Raw genomic sequence first — 18,080 nt, 5'->3', positions numbered from 1 at the left:
CTTTGTGTTGTAGCAAAAAGAACATGGGCTTGGAATCAGATAGACCTGGATTTAAATCCTGGCTCTAGCACTTAGAAACTCTGTGACTTTAAGAAAATTGCTTATATCTAAGCTCTTGTTTTCCTCAATATAAATGATACATACTTTCTACTTACATATAGAGTATATAAGGCGCTTGATATAAAATAGGTGCTCATTAAATCTGTTCTTTATTGATGTCGAAATGGAGACTCAGACAAGTTTGTTACACGGCTAGTAAGTGACAAATATCTGTCTGATTTCAAAGTCCATGCTCTTCCAAAATACTGTTCTTTGTCTCCTAGATAGAAATGGAAATCATGGGAATCAAAAGTTAGAGACTGTGTCACTTTGGATTTTAAATTATTAGGTAGAAATTCACAGAAAAGCAAGTTTCAGAAAGGTCAGAAAAAAGATTGGTAATGACCACAGATGATGTAGACAATACTGATAGAAGGCACTTAAAAATGAAACATGTTATTTTAAAAAATGGAACATGTATTAAAATTACAAAAAGTTTCCACTAAGGGGAGAAAAATGCATGAGTTATTCAGAGAAAATATTGTGACTTTCACATAGGTAATTTCTAATAAACTTCAAAAGAAAACGTATCAAGAATACCTGCATTACTAATGGTTTATAACTGATGGTTAATACTAAAATGTGTCACTAGGAATATGGGGAGGCTGGAGCTCTGAATGAGTTAAAGTTTGCAAAAAATGCATAAGCCAACAAGGGAGGGCTTTAGCTAAACTCAGCAAGATAAGTAAGGAAGAAAGAGGCCCATTCATTGGGTAGATATTAAATAATGACAACTACTCAAATCCTGTTTTACTTCTCTTACATCTAGGAAAATGACTTTCATACTGGAAGGGACACAACCTTGTTTAAAGAGGAGACTATTCCATGATTGTTATGTGGTAAAGAGCATCTAGTTTCATTAAATAAATTTAGATCTCTAGTTCTAATGAATTACTTAGAGCAATGAAGTATCATTGTTTCTTGATGTCTGTGGCTGCTTTTGGGTGTAAAGAAGACCATTTACAAGTTTTGGTAAAATAATATTGAGTAGTTAACAAATTAAAAAACTTGTCTTTTAAGTTCAACTTATACATTTTATTACTCTATTAATAAATTTAGCAAGTTTCATATAAACTAAGAATATTTTTGTTTTCCTGGGTGGGGGGATGACACTTTGATTACTGTATCTTAGTAATTCTTGCTGAAGAGATTAAATCTCCCTTAAAACACCCTTTCCAGGTAAAATGGCTTTTGTACTTGTTTTCTTTTTCTGTAATACACATATATTTGCATGCCTTGCTCCCTCATTTCTTAGGTTCAAATGTCACTTGGTCTAGAGAGGTTTTCCCTGACGGACTTTCCAAGGGGCATCATTTACATAGACTTCCCTGTGAATGATGCTTACTGGTGCGACCCTCTTCATACCATCTAAAAGAGCACTTCCTCCTTTCAGTTTCCCTGGTTTATTTTTCTTCACAGTAATTATCATATTTGATACTTATTGTTTGCCTCTTCTCGTTAAAATATGAGATCCACGAAGATTGAAATTATGTTTTCATAATTCACTGATTTATGTTCACTGATTTAATTCTCAGAGCTTGGAACAATACCTAGTTCATGGTGTATGCTCAGTGATTATTTGTTGAATGAATGACTTTATATTGTAAAGTACTTGGAACAATGTTGAGCACTAGGAAAATGCTCTTTGAATGTTAGCTGTTAGTAGCACTACTATTGCTGCTTAACTTAATTATATTCCTTATATTTACACATTAATTATACTGGATTTTACTTTTTTTTTTAGCACTTTATATACCTTACAGAGTAAATGTAAAATTTCAACAAGCAGGACTTTCCCGGATACTTAAAACTCCTTTAAAATTAATAAGTGGAACTTATAGTCAGTCATAATTTCTCTTAAGCATTACAATATTGCTTATTAACCAAACCAAATATTTTATACCTTTAAACTTAATGTCCTAAGGCTGAAGTCAGTTACTATTTTAAATTTAGAATTATAAGGCTGTCAGATTCTATAACGTTAAAGTTCTCTTAAACACTATAAAAACTTAAAGAAAAAATACATAGTTGTAAACTTAACATGGTAATATTAATATTGTGGGTTTGATATATAATACTTAAATTTTAGTAGTATTTAATTCTAATTCACCTTGGCAGAGAGTCACTTACTTAAGGGAATAGTTCTGTTGTCTCAAGCAGGTTGAAATTTCTGTGACACAGTTTATGAACACAGACCAGTTACCATCTCTTGACTGGCTGATTATCAACCTGACATTGATTGGCTTCGGAAGCTGCCTTTGTCCAGGTGGTTTTTCTCATTCCAAACATGGACACATTGAACCTTTAACAAAAATTGTGATATGGTAACAGTGGAACTCCAAGACAATGTCTTTTGGTTTCTTCTCCATTCAAGTTTAAGGCTTTTTGTAACTGCCTTTTAATTCCATTGCCTGATAAAGTTCTGTAAACCCCACCCAGGTTGTTTCACCACTTGATTGGATTCCAAGAATTCATTTTCTACCTGTTTGGCTAATGCCACAGGTTTTAGATCATTTAAATATCACAAAGGAACTGAGAGAGATGTTGATAGCTTTTGTTAATTTGTGGTGAATCAGAATATGCCAGAAGATTAGAAACAGACAAAGTCTTATTTAAAAAAAAAAAAAACAGTAGTTTTTGAAATCATTTTCCAGTCCTTGGAGGTAAGGTAGAGAAATAGGCTAGTTCATCAGCATTAAGAACATTACATTAATACGTGTAAAATAACCTTTCTTAAGTACTGGTACAGAGGGATTTATGTCAAACTTAAGAGATGTATCTAAAAAGGCTTTTTTTGTCCTTGTCTATTTTAATATTTTTATTAATACTTTGCATAAGTATACAGTTGTGCATATATACAACTCAACTGACAAGGATAGATGACTGAAAACAGCTTTCAAAATTTTGTCTGAAATCACAGGCAGGAACCTATAGTTTGAGTTACTTAAAAGTGAAAAACTTCTGAAAAAGTATGGAATTCGATTGAAAAAGTTCTCTGAGTAGAATTCTGTTTACTGATTTTAAAGAACTGTACTAACTAGAGAATAAAACATGAATTGCACTGTTCCCTCAAGGAGCCTGTAATCAAGTAAGGAATATACACACATCAAACTATACATTGTAAATTCTGTGATAGAAGATTTAAGTGTTATGGGAACAAAAGAGAGCATTTAATTCTGATGAATCATTGAATTGGGTTTTGAGGAAGAAAAGTTTTCTAGGAATTGAAGATGGGAGAAAGTCATTGTGGTGTTTTGTTTGTTCTCTTTTTTTTTTTTTTTTCTAATTAGGGGACTGAAAAATCAGCCAGGGCTCTGTTTATTAAGACATATATTTGTGAATAGATAAATAATACATTGGAATGGGAGATTAATTAGGCTATTACAGTTGTTTAAATGGGGTGATGGTGGCCTGACCTGGAGCAATAACAATAGGACAGAAAGAGTAGAAGGTTTTTTTCAGGACATTTCAGAAGTAGAAGTAGTAGGGTTTATTGATTGTATACTGATGGGAAAAGGAAAGAGTTAAGATGTCTCAAAGTTTTTTAGTTTGGGTGATTAGATATATGTCCTTTAGATTGTTGACATAGGGAAGAGATAGTTTTTTGGAGGTAGAAAGAAAATGACTAGGGATTTGTACTTGTTGAATACAACTACTTTTGAGATATCTAGATTGAGAGCTCAAAATATGCCAGTCTGAAGTTTTGGGTATTGGTTGGGGCTAGAAATATAAAACTGTTTATAGATTAAATTTATCTGAAAGAGTTTGACTTCACCTATGGAGAGAGGGTTAGAAAGGGAGGGACATGTACATTTTGTCGGGAGCAGAGAGGAGTCACACTGCATGAGAAAGTGGAGGGGAAAGGCCTTAGAAAATTTATCTCAGAGGTAGGAGGAAATCTAGAAGGAAATGCAGGTCAAAGTTGGGAGTTTCAAAGGAAGGAGAGAAGTGATGACTTGATTAAAAGCTTCAGGGGGATTTAAATGGGGTGGCCACTGAGAAGAGAAACCTTTGCAACTGGGGGAAGAACTAGCTGGATTTGATAAGAGAATTTTAGGAGTTTGGTTTTGCATAATCTTAGAGATCCAGCAGTGTGAGTTGTTTAAAAAAGAACAAAACAAAACAAATGAGGTACCAGGTTGTATTAATGGGATTCTGTCTATAATAAGGGATATACCATAATATGTATTCCATGTTGATTAGAACGTGTTTACAATGTTGGCCTTGCTTCTAGAAGCTGCATTTTAAGAACAGTAAATGAAAAATTGAATGTGTCAAGAGGAGGGTAACCAGGTGATGATGAAGTGTCTGAGAACCTTTGAAGGAGTTTGGAATGCTTAACTGTGGAGAAGGGATGACTTGGTTTGAATGGGTGGAGAACAGGAGGCGGCAGCTATTTTCAGGTAATGAAGGGCTGTAATGAAGTTTCATAGAGTGGAATTAGATCCAGGTATACTGCCAGACTTTTTTCCTTAACTGGGATATTCTTTTAAAAAATCACAGTTACAATGATCAAAATCAGGAAATTTAACATTAATATAATATCTAATTTATAGTCCATAATCAAATTTTGTCAGTTATTCTAATACTTAAATCACTTTAAGATCAAGGATCATGCGTTGTATTTAATTATCCTGTCTTTCTAGTCTCCTTTAATCTGGAACAGTTCCTCAAGTTTCTTGACCTTGACATTTTTGAAGAGTTTAGGCCCCTTATTTTGTTGAATGTACCTCAATTTGTGTTTCCTTTTGTTTAGATTCAGGCTATATGCACTGATACCTTCAATTCCAGTAACTGCAGTGTGTATTCCAATTTTCCACCCTGACATATTTGTAACTCTCCTCCAATAAAGGTAATTAAAAGTTTTTTTTTTTTGCATCATGTTTAAAAGTACCCTGTTACCACTTTGAACTGCTCAAAAATGGAGAAGGGGATATCTTGTGAGTTTAGAAACTCCCCTGGGGCCTCCCTGGTGGCGCAAGTGGTTGAGAGTCCGCCTGCCGATGCAGGGGATACGGGTTCGTGCCCCGGTCTGGGAGGATCCCATATGCCGCGGAGCGGCTGGGCCCGTGAGCCATGGCCGCTGAGCCTGCGCGTCCGGAGCCTGTGCTCCGCAACGGGGGAGGCCACAACAGTGAGAGGCCCGCATACCGCAAAAAAAAAAAAAAAAAAAGAAACTCCCCTGAATTGGATAAAGGAAACTGACAACATTCTACAATGATCTCATTTTATTAATATGATAATTATCAATATTAAGATTGGTATGCTTTCCTCTTTTATACAAGAGAAAATCTCTCCTCAGAGAATTGTAGTTTATTACCAAATATCTAAATATAAAGTTCATATTCATTTTCCTCTAAGTGTCAAAAAAGCTGTTAGATTGTGTCTTCAGGGCTGAATAACATCTGAGGGTGTTTTCAGTCATTGCATTGGAATTTTACTTTTTGTATGTGTGCCATTGTTAACTGCATGCTTTTCTGGGTGATTTTTATGAGGGGATCTAGTGATTTTTTTTTTTTTAGAGTTAAAACAATTAATGCTCAATTTATTGATGACAAATTAAGGTGGCAAATGCACTTAGAGTATATATGGAATTTGAGTTCCTGAATTTTCCCAGAAAAGTTTTTTGTTTTTTGTTTTTTGCAATACGCGGGCCTCTCACTGTTGTGGCCTCTCCCGTTGCGGAGCTAGCTCCAGACACGCAGGCTCCGGACGCGCAGGCTCAGCGGCCATGGCTCATGGGCCCAGCCGCTCCACGGCATGCAGGATCTTTCCGGACCGGTGCACGAACCAGTGACCCCGCATTGGCAAGTGGACTCTCAACCACTGCGCCATCAGGGAAGCCCCCCAGAAAAGTTTTTATAAATGAAAAATATATGTTTTGTTTATGTTGTGTGTTCATAAATGTGTGGTTCCTGTTGGAACAGCTATTGCTAGATATAAATTGGAAGAAATGGAGATTAGCCCAGAATGATTGGAAACTTGGATTTGGTCACAATGATAGTATAAAGGGAAGGGAAGAAGAACGATAGTTGGGCTCTAAAATAATGGGATAGAAGTAATTGTGGCCTGTTACTTAAGAGGCATACCTTTACCTGCTAGAAAATGAAATGTGCCTCTTCATTATTATTGGTCCCTATTGATATATCTCTACTGTAAGTTTATTCTTCTAGCTTCTTGTTTATAGGAGTGTTAATTGCAAATGTAATAAACTTTTTCAAAACCTTTTTGTTGAGGTATAACATAAATACGAAAAACACATCATCATTAAGTATAAAGGTCAGTGAATTTCCAGAAACTGAACCAGCAACTAGATCAAGAAAGAGAACATTAACAGTGCCTCCTTTCTTTCTTTTCTTCCTCCCTCTCTCCCTTCCAAAAAAAAAAAAAAAAATTATATATATACACATGGTTGCACCAGGTCTTAGTTGCAGCATGTGGGATCTAGTTCCCTGACCAGGGATTGAACCCAGGCCCCTGCACTGGGAGCACAGAGTCTTACCCACTGGACCACCAGGGAAGTCCCAGCAGAACCTCCTTTCAGTCACTTTCTACTTCCCCATGCCAAGGGTAACCTTTATCTTGACTTCTGATAATATAGATTAGTTTCTCTGATTTGAACTTTATGTAAATGATATCATATAATGTTAATTTTCAAAAGATTTTAAACCTAAATGTTTTTACTACTTTTGTTATGAAATCATAGAATCATAAAAGTTTTATCCTTTCACTTCTAGGGAAAAGATTATCTTTTATATTTGTATGATTAGTTTAAAATGTGAATCTGCGCTAACTTTTCCATCGATTTATAGAAAGTTTCATAGCTCTGTATGGTGAAATTTATGCTGACATTTCTGGAGAAATGAACAAAAATTACATTAATTTATTTCTTCTGGATAAAGATAAAACTTTTTTAGTGAAAAATAAAATCATCAGAAATGGTTTAGTTATAAAGCAGGGTTTAATTTGGAATATCCAATTTAGGTGTTTTCTATAAGATTTTGATGAACATACTGATTGGGAGAAGGGTTATTATTGTAGAAAGAGAGGTATAAAAAGATAAAGGATGTTAACGTGATCCAGTGCAGGCCCATACCTAGTCCTAGGGGTGGAATATATTATCCAGGCTAAAGCCGGATCAGCTCACCACTGGCCAAGTGATTGGTTCATGAGAGATGAGCACATGACGGAAGTTAGTCCAATCAGAGTGAATCTCAAGACCTTACTGTTACTGGAGTGTAAACTCAATAAAAGTAGAGACCTTCCTTACCTGTCTTATTTCCACTGCTTCCACAACATCTAAAACAAAGTAGATACTTAATAAATATGTTTGAATGTTAAATATCCAAAAACGGAGCTAAAAGTGGAATAAAAACTGGATTTTAATGACATCGAATTCCTGTACCTCAGCTAAATCTACCCCTAGGTCATTCAGTTACTAAGTCAGTAATTTTCTTTGTTTGCTTATACCAGTTTGAGTTTGGATTTCTCTCACTTGAAACCAACAGGTAATAGGGAAATAGGACAGGGTAAAAAAAAAGATAAAAAGACTTTAGTGATAAGCGTTTGATATTAAAACCAGAAATTAGATGTGATAAAGGAGAACAGCGTAAAACTATCTTTTAGTAGGGAAGCTTGATGACACTTGACATCTTTTTTTACTCCTCCCCCCCCCCGCCCCGCCATGTCCTGTGTTTCTTGGTAAATAATCTTTTACACTGGGGTTTCTTACAGTGGGCAGTTGGGCCATGACCTTAAAATAATGGAGTGAACTGGCATTTGGCAATGGTTCCTGAGAGATATGTTTAGTCTGAAGTTCTGATAATCAGCCATTTGGCATTCGGCACCTATGTGTTTCTCTGATAAACATTGCTGCCTCAATGTCAAGTTACTCTGTGGTTTTTCAGATAAGAAAATATTCCTTAGGTAAATTGAAATACCTTAGAATCAGTATATATAACCATTCTGTAGCCTTGAGCAGAATATCAGAACACCTTCACAGAACTTCTAGGAAGTGTCCCTTTTAACCTTTATTGATTTCTGCCATATTTATGACATGCCATCTTCAGTTTTTTGTTTTTGTTTTTTCTCTGAGATGTGTAGGAATTGGAAAAAAAATAAAAATCTGAGCCCTTCCTCACCGCCACACACTTTCTTCAAAATGCTCTTTTTTCTTTTTTTAAATAAGAATATCAGATTAAACTTTTTTAAAATTTAAAAAAGTTGATTAGGTTTATTAGAAAACATTAAATGGAATAATATATTGGTTAGCCTAAATCTAAAATCGTCTTTCATTAGTAACATTAAAACACTTAAAGGTACATCAAGTGATAGCAAATTATTGTAGTATAAGCCACCTTTCTATATAAAATATGCTTAATAAGGATATTTTAATGCATTGTTTTGTAGTCACCTTAAATTTAGAAGTTTTAACATATGCAGCTTTATATTAACAAGTATAAAATATAAAAATATAAAAGCTTTATCTTAAAAGCAACTTGACGGTGTTCATCACAACCCTAAAAGTTTCATGTCCTAGGACCCAATAAGTCTGTTTTAAACAAGTAGGGATGCAGAAATGTACAGAATGTACAAGGACATTCATCAAAGGGTTATAAAGTATCAGAAGTAGTCTAAATGTCCTAACAGAATGGATATGGTTGAATTAGGGACTGCTTACAAGGTTTTTCTATATCCATTAACAATTTTAAGACTTAACCGTGTGAAATGTTAAGTGGGTGTGAGGCAGAATGTAAAATTAAGAATATGAATGTGAATTTTGACTTAAAAAATGCACATATAATAGGAATGGAAGGGAATACACTAGTATATTAAGTGGTTGTTGAAATGGGTTAAGCTATATTTGTACTTTATATTAAGGATGTGTCTAATAATGATTGTATAGTAGTTATTCATTTAACAAATAGTATTAGACATCAAGCTCTGACTAGGCTCTGGATTATAAAAGAGAAGAAAACAGACAACGTCCTTCTAGTGGAGATTATATTTAAGTTGTGGGAGGTAGCAAGCAAATATTCCATTGAACCTTATTAAAAGGCTGTTATTTGATCATTTTTGACCAACTAAACTGGAGGTTTCATATGATTTAAACATATGTCAGATGGTGATAAGTGCTGTCGAAAAAACTGGAGTAGGGTAAAGGGGATGGAGATTGTGGTTGTGTGGAGGCAAGGAGTGGCCATCAGGGAATATCATATGTAGGTGGTCAGGGAAGCCTGATACAGTGATATCTGAGCAGAGGACTGAAAGAAGTGAGGGAATTAACCAGAAGAGTATTCCACACTGATTTAACAGTAGATTGAAGTCCAGAAGCCTGCAGTTGTATATTGTGCTTTATGCTTGTGAGAATGCTTTACCTTGTTTTTGCAGTATCATGTGTTCTAAACACATGATCCTAGGTTAGGTCAATTATATTAGCACATTAAAATTTCTTAAGCAGAAAAATAGAATTAAGATAAGATTATCTTCTATTTGTTTTTTAGGTATGTGTATTTTCTGGATAACAGTTCCCAACTCTTTCCCTGTAAAACTTCTCATTTATTATTTCCCCTCAAATCTATATTTTCAAAGGTTTTTACTAAAAAAATTGCATTATTAATACTTATGGTCAGCACTGAGATAACTAATGTGGCCATATAACTTTCTAGTCAAGAAACAGGTAGACTGATAAGAATGTAAATATGGTTGATTTTCATTATTTGCAGGTTTTGTACTTATGAATTCACCTACTTGCTAAAATTTATTTGTAACACCAAAATCAATACTCCTGGAGCTTTCATGGTCATTCACAGACGTGCAGAGTGGTGAAAAATTTGAGTTGCCCAAGGCACATGTTCCTACCTGAGGTTGAACAAGGTCATGACCTGCCTTCTTTCAGCTCGCATGCTGTAAACAGTATTCTTTTCATGGTCTGTTTAGTGCCATGTCTTTCACATTTTTGTGTTTCTGGGGGTGAGATTTTGCTGTTTAAAGTGACCTCCAAGTGTCTTGCTGAAGTGCTGTCTAGGTTGTGATGGTTGTGATGTATCTTACAGAGGTTGTGATGTATCTTACAGAGAAAATAGAAAATATGTGTTAGACAAGTTTCATTTTAGTACTAGTTACAGTGCTGTTGGCTGTAAGTTCAATGTTAATGAATCAATAATATATATTAAATAAGGTGTATTTAAACAGAAACATGCATAAAACAAGGTTATGTATTGATCAGATGATGAAAATGTGACCAGAGCCTTGCAGGAACTTAACTCTGCATTTCCCTTAGGAGAAATGGTTCAGTATTGGCTAATTCAGTGTTTGTGGCAACTTTATGGAACATAACTACTGTGAATAACGAGAATCAACTATATGAGACTTGTGTTATGGCAGTTTTAGATTTCTGAAATATCAAAACTAGCTTGGGAACTCCCTAACCTCTATAGATTCTTAGAGGTGGTGGAGCATCCACTTAGAGGTGGATTAGTATACTGGTGAAATTTTTTTGTCCTCTCTGAGATAATTGACAGTAAAAATTCAAGAACTTAGAGGAATTGCTAGAAATCTGATAAGATTTCAAGGGTTTTGCATTTTGATATTCAGCCCTTGATGATGATATCAAAAAATATTTCTTGGAGGACTCTGTCCTGAGAGAAGAATGGGAAAATGTCCTAATTCAATATGACTCTTTACCTTAGTTTGTCTCCTGTTGATTTTTTAATTTGCTTTTAAGATTTTTCCTAGTCTTTAAAAACTTTTTTTAATTTTATATTGGCATATAGTTGATTAAAAATGTTGTGTTAGAAGACTTTTCCTAGTCTTCATTGTTGGTTCTTGATATCTGTGTTGACCAAAACCATTGAGAATTCTTAGGACAGATGGAACATGTCTTTTAGAAAGGATTAAGTAATCATTTGTTAACTGTGACTGGCTTTTAAATAACTGACATTACATAACATCCTTAAAGATAAAAATCACTGAATAAAATTAATGGAAATCTATCCTTTTCTCTAAATTTAACTAATTGAGAAATTCATAACCACTCTAGAGCATTGCAGAATTTGAATTTAAAATCATTATAAATATAAGACTTTTAACAACTGAAGTATAGTGGATTTACAATATGTGTAAGACTTGTTTTTAATATTTTAAAACAAGCACAATCATAATTATTTGTAACCATTTTCAAAATGTTATTTACAGCTAGGCAGCTCTGAAAGATAGTTTTAGTGAGGAATATTACTGAAAGGAAGACATTTATACAAATTGAAGTTAATAGAGGGATCTTTACATCAGACGTTTCACATAGACCTTGCTGAATTATTGATACTTACATTGGAAATGTTTACTGAAGGTGAACCATTGTACAGAGCTGAGATTCTATCTTAATGATGGTAAGTGCATAGTGACATAACGTGCTCAGTTAATGTATCTTGAAATAAATCAGTCTTGCTAGTCCAAGAATCATTTCCAAACTGGTCTGTTCCATGAACAACCAAGCTAGTTTGGACCTCAGAATGATGTATAGATGCATTCTCATTTCATTTTTTGAAAGTCATCAGTCAACTAAGGGAATATTTTTGACTTATGAAGTTGAAAAGTTCAGATTGTTTATCTCGCTTCAGGCGCTAAATCAAACTGTTTAAATGATGGCCCTTTAGGGCTCTTTTTCCTTCTTTTGCTTGGCCACGGGGAATTTCAACCTTATTTTTTGCTACTTTAGAGAAAAATCCTATCTGTTAGGCTATTTCATTAGCCATACAAACAGATCTCATGGAGGAACTGTGATTGGTACTGCTTGCGTCATATGCTCTGTGTGTGTGTGTGTATGTGTACATATACATATATACATGTAGATGGGGTCAGCCATGTTTAAATCAACTGTATCAACACACATTAGTCTTACCTGTTCTTGAACTTTATATAAATGGAAACATACAGTATGTACTCCTTTGTGTCTGCTTCTTTGGCTAAACATTATGCTTATGAGCTTTTTATTGTTGCATGAACTCTTAACTTATTTTCATTGTTGTATACTATTTCATTGTGTGAATAATCAACAAGTTATATATCTATTGTTGATGGGCATTTAGGTAGTTACAAATAGTGCTGCTATGAACATTCTTATACATATCTTTAGATGAACATATGCATGCATTTCTCTTTTTTCCCCCATATGTATACATTTCTATTGGCTATATACCTAGGATTGAAATGATTGGGTCAGACAGTGTGTATTTATTGAACTGTAGATATTGACAGTTTTTCAGAGTGGTTATATCAGTTTACACTCTTGCCAGTAGTGTATCAGAGTTCTGGTTGCTCCACATTCTTGGTCAATTTTTTTGTTGTTGTTGTTGCCGTGGTGTAGGCTTGTGGGATCTTAGTTCCCCGACCAGGTATTGAACCTGGGCCCTTGGCAATGAAAGCACCAGAGTCTGAACCACTGAATCGCCAGGGAATTCCTTCTTGTCAATTTTTGTTTTGCCTTTTTAAAAAATCATAGTCAGGGGCCTCCCTGGTGGCGCAGTGGTTGAGAGTCCGCCTGCCGATGCAGGGGATACGGGTTCGTGCCCCGGTCTGGGAGGATCCCATATGCCGCGGAGCGGCTGGGCCCGTGAGCCATGGCCGCTGGGCCTGCGCATCCGGAGCCTGTGCTCCGCAACGGGAGAGGCCACAACAGTGAGAGGCCCGCATACCGCAAAAAAAAAAAAAAAAAAAAAAAAAAAAAAAAATCATAGTCATATGGTTTTGATTTTTGTTTCCTTGATGAATAATGAAGTAGAGCATCATTTCATGTTTATTGGCTAATTGGCTTTCATTTTTTGTGTGGTCAAATCTTTGCCTGTTTAAAAAACATTAGGTGTGTATCTTGTTCTTATTGGTTTATAGGAATTTTTAAAATATATTGGAACATGAGTCCTTTTTTGATTGAAATATACATTGCAAATATCTCTTCCCACTCTGGATTGCCTTTTCATTCTCTTAATGGTATCTTTTGCTGAACAGAAGTTCTAAAATTGTAACATAATCCAGTTGATCCATTTTTTTTTCTTTTCTTTCTTTTCTTTTTTTGTTTTTTGTTTTTGGCCGCAACACGATGGGGATCTTCGTTCCCCAACCAGGGATCGACCCAGTGCCCCCTGCAATGGAAGCAGTCCTAACCACTGGACTGTCAGGAAATTCCATTTTTTCAAATGCTGCTTTCTGTGACCTGTTCAAGAAAATCTTTGCCTGTTCCAAGATGATGAAGCTGTTCTCCTGCTAAAAAGTTTTTAAATTTTTCTAAAAAGTTAAAAAATTTTTTTTACCTTTCCCATTTAGATCCGTAGTCTATCTGAATTGATTTTTGTGTACGGCATGAGGTAGTAGTCAAATCACATTTTATTCCATATGGATATCTAGTTGACCCTCTGTAATCTATTGAAGAAAACCTTTCTTTCCCCACTGTACTATAGTTTTACCTTTGTCATGAATCAGATGACCATATTTGCTCATACCCCTTTTGGTTAAAAAGTAAGTAGCTGGGGCTTCCCTGGTGGCACAGTGGTTGAGAATCTGCCTGCTAATGCAGGGGACACGGGTTCGAGCCCTGGTCTGGGAAGATCCCACACGCCGCGGAGCAACTAGGCCCATGAGCCACAACTACTGAGCCTGCGCGTCTGGAGCCTGTGCTCAGCAACGAGAGGCCGTGATAGTGAGAGGCCCGCGCACCGCGATGAAGAGTGGGGGCCGCTTGCCACAACTAGAGAAAGCCCTTGCACAAAAACGAAGATCCAACACAGCAAAAATAAATAAATTAATTAATATACTCCTACCCCCAACAACAACAACCAAAAAAGTAGCTGTTTCTTTTAAATATTTAAAAATATTGTCATGACTAAAAGCCAGTCAAAGTAAAGGTAATTATAGAAGAAGCAATTTTAATTTTGATCTTACAGATCATTTGTTTGATCATGTTGTGTCAATATTAACTATTTAATTGGCTTGCTTCTCTTAAGTTTTCTATTCTAGGAGACAAATAGGAGATAAATACAATGAAGGGCACTTTTCGTATCAAGCCTTAGGTGCTGTCTTGTGTTCAGTCTTCACACCTTTCCAAAGATGGAAATCTTTTCCCTCTTATGAACAGAGAGAGGGAATGAGTTTAGAGGAGAGACTGAATGACTTACAAAGAAGTATAAAACTCTCTTCTAGTTCTCTGTTAAATGATGTCATTGTTTAAACAAGAAGCACACGCAAAAAACAGTAATGGACCTGTCAAAATATCTTCTGCTTTTGTTTCTTTTTTTTTTTTCTTTTTTTTCTTTTTTTCTTTGTATTTTTTTTTTTTTTTTTTTTTTTTATCTTCTGCTTTTGATTAGCACTGGGATATTCTCACAGACTTCATGTAAGTAGGGTAATGGTGTTACTGATATTCTTAAGTGAATCTGTATTTTAACTTCTGCTAAATTTGACTGTTGACAGCCATTGGGAGGAAGTATTAACATAGGTCATGTATCATCTGTTTATTAGATGTAACCTCTCTTGTTTTTTTCTGGAAGGAGTTCTTCATTCACAGTGTTTACAGAGTTATTACCATAATATAGAGAGCCACATAGTCTCATAGATTGAACTCTGGTTTGAGCAATAAGACCTAGGCTCAAATTCTGGCTTTATTAGTTGTGTGATCGTAGGCGTTTCTTCAGTTTGTTGCCATATGCTACAGGAAATGAAGATCATGCCTATCCTGTATACTTTTGAGATTATTGTGAAGGTATAATGAGAAAGTTGTTATTGTAAAGCACAATATCAAAGTGGGTAAGACTCTTTTCTGCCACTTAATTATCTGTGTAATGTTGAAGAAAATATTTAACTTTTCAAGCCTTAGTCTTCTCATGTGTAAAATGGGAATAATAATAGGACCCCTCCCCTAGGTTTTTTTTTTTTTTTGTAGTACACGGGCCTCTCGCTGTTGTGGCCTCTCCTGTTGCGGAGCGCAGGCTCAGCGGCCGTGGCTCACGGGCCCAGCCGCTCCGCGGCATGTGGGACCTTCCCGGACCGGGGCACGAACCCGTGTCCCCTGCATCGGCAGGCATACTGTCAACCACTGTGCCACCAGGGAAGCCCTCCCCTAGGTTTTTGAGAGTTTTAAATGAGATGATGAATATAAAGTATAGTGCCTAGCATTGGACATAATAAATGTTAACAATCATTATTATGTGTATCTATTGATTATGTAATATGTACTGGGAGTACTTTATATAAATTATTTCATTTAATTCTCAGGATAATTCTGTGTGGTAGGAATGCTTTTTCCCCATTTCACAGGTGAGGAATGAGTGTCAGTTAATTGCTCAAGGTCATATAAACTAGTAAGTAGTTTAGTTTGGATTGGAACCTAAAACTCTCCCCCCACCCCAACACCCAGTATATTAAGATTCCTTTCAAATATATGCTGTAGGTACCTTTACACCGTATAGACGAATCACCTTTGATTCATGTTTACAGATTTTTTCAAAGACTGATTTTGAGTTTTCCAGTGTTTTCAAATATCTTTTATTCCAGTCTTCCTAGGTTTCTTTAATTTGCTCGATAGGCTAGAACTTCTGCTACAGAAGTAAACATGCTTTGTTGATATGTAGTTAAGAACAGTTAATAGTTTGTTTATAAGCCACTAGACTCCTTGAGTCTGGCTGACTTAGCTATTACGAAGCGACTTTAGACTTTGCCACTGGTAAGGGAAAAATACTCTGATTTTATCCTCTGTTTGTAAGGAGCTTACTTCAAGTTGAAGTGCAAAACTGTAATTGACTTTCTAGCCAAGGAAAGAAGGTCAAAAGACCCCAAAATGAAAAAGTACCTAGCTTTAAATATTTCTGGTTGAAATCTTTTGATGCTGCGTCTGGGAAAATAGAAATAGATGTTGTATTCAGGGGAAATTTGGAGAACTCTATTGAAGTTTTCTTCCTTGTTCTTTTCATTTTTTTTCTGATGCAGTCCAGTTTTTGAACTTGGAATACTAATAGAGACCTTTAAATTATCCTTAGGCATTGTGATGGCCTTTCACATTTCATTCCATCACTGTAAAATGGGCAGCATTCAAATGAACTGTCTCACTTGGTGCTATATATTTGTTTAAAAAGCATTTTTAAAAGAGTTTTTATGAAAAGGTTTATGTATTTGGGATCAAAAGATTTTCTACTGATAATTCATCTGTGCAGTTGAGGTTGTAAATCATTGGGAAAATGCGAATTTTTATCAACAACTTGGAATATATGTTCTTTGTGGAGTTAGATATAGGTGTTTATAAAAGATAACTTGTGTATTTGTAGGTCATAATAACACCATTTCCCAAACATTAATCCTTCTCCTATAACTTTATTGTTTTGTTTGCTGAAGATTTGACTCCCTTAATTTTTCTTTGAACTAACATTAGAACATTCACCATATATATATATATATATATATATATATATATACCATAAGTATATACCATATACCATATATATACCATAAGTCAGAGGAAGCAGATTAAATGATCTTCCTTACCCTTGTGCTGTGACATCATTAAAGTGCACATAATGTACAAAAGAAAATATGATGAATGATTGGATAGGGGTATGGGTGGGTGGGTTGGATGAAGAGGAAAAGGGAATTAAAAAGGTTACTCCTGGGATTTTAGTTTTGGCAGTAGGGTATTTTGTAGTATCATTCATTTAGGTAAGTAATTCTGATGGAGGAACCAGGTATTGGTATTGGGGCTGAAGGGAAGAGGTGAATTCACTTCTGAACAAGTAGAATTTGAGGTTTTTATAGAGTCCAGCGGGCAGTTGGATATAGAACTGAAGCTCTGAAGGGAAATGTAGAAGCTGCTGTATAGTTTGAGAGCCCACAGCACTGAAGTTATTGTGCAAGGATAAAAGAAGACAGTAACAAAGGAGGGAGTAGGACAGAATCTTGCAGAGTACTCCTGAGCAGAGGAAGAGTAGTTCTTAGAATCTTTGACTTTCTTTTAAAGCTCCTTTCTTTTAAAGCTCCACATCCAGAGTATTAATGATAGTGAATTCGATTTGGCCTGCTTTCAAAATCTAGGTTGAAGTGGCTACTTTCTTGCCACTTCCTCTGATAATGCACTGGTATTTCTCCCATAGCAGTAATATCCTCTGGAACTGTCCTTCATGTTTCTGCTCTTGCTGTCTACAGTCTGTTCTGCACAGAGCTGTTGGAATGATCCTTTTAAATAAATGTCAGATCATGGTACTCCCTTGATTAAAATTCTCCAGTGGCTTTCATCTCACTCTGAATAAAATCCAAAGTCCTTACCATTGCCTACCAGGTTCTACATGATTGCTCTTCAAATGTTAGGTCATTCTTAGAGATTGTCATACTGAGTGAAGTAAGTCAGACAGAGAATGACAAATATCATATGATAACGCTTATATGTGGAATCTAAAAAAATGGTACAAATGAACCTGTTTACAAAACAGAAATAGAGTCACAGATGTAGAAAACAAACTTATGGTTACCAAGGGGGAAAGGTGGGGGAGGGATAAATTGGGAGATTGGGATTGACATATACACACTACTATATATAAAATAGGTAACTAATAAGAACCTACTGTATAGGACAGGGAACTCTACTCAATACTCTGTAATGACCAATATGGGAATAGAATCTAAAAAAGGGTGTATATATGTATATTATAACTGATTTACTTTGCTGTACAGCAGAAACTAACACAACATTGTAAATCAACTATACTCCAATAAAAAAATTAATTTAAAAAATGTTAAGTCATTAGAGAATTCCCCCCTGACCACTCCCATCATTTTCATTGTCTTATCTTGCTTTATGTTTTGTAGTACTTATCTGACATAATTTATCTGTTGAATTGTTTATACAAAATGTAAGCTCTGGGCTTCCCTGGTGGCGTAGTGGTTGAGAGTCTGCCTGCCGATGCAGGGGATACGGGTTCGTGCCCCGGTCCGGGAAGATCCCACATGCC

At 35.5% G+C, this 18,080-nt stretch overlaps 1 protein-coding gene across 5 annotated transcripts in view; it reads left to right on the top strand.

The window, feature by feature from the left end:
- Positions 1-18,080, top strand: part of ZZZ3 (zinc finger ZZ-type containing 3) — a 112,674-nt gene that overhangs the window by 13,487 nt on the left and 81,107 nt on the right. For 3 of the 5 annotated variants that reach the window (XM_060089978.1, XM_060089979.1, XM_060089975.1), the window contains exons 2-3: positions 4,334-4,502; positions 4,856-4,951. The exons of 1 other annotated variant lie outside the window; for it this stretch is intronic. The gene's annotated coding sequence lies outside the window, so the exon portion shown is untranslated. The remainder of the gene's footprint in view (positions 1-4,333; positions 4,503-4,855; positions 4,952-18,080) is intronic. One more of the 5 variants, XM_060089977.1, reaches the window with a different exon arrangement.

Source organism: Mesoplodon densirostris, chromosome 2, assembly GCF_025265405.1.
Source record: "Mesoplodon densirostris isolate mMesDen1 chromosome 2, mMesDen1 primary haplotype, whole genome shotgun sequence".
NCBI lineage: Eukaryota > Metazoa > Chordata > Mammalia > Artiodactyla > Ziphiidae > Mesoplodon > Mesoplodon densirostris.
This window is presented reverse-complemented; position numbering and strand designations above follow the sequence as displayed.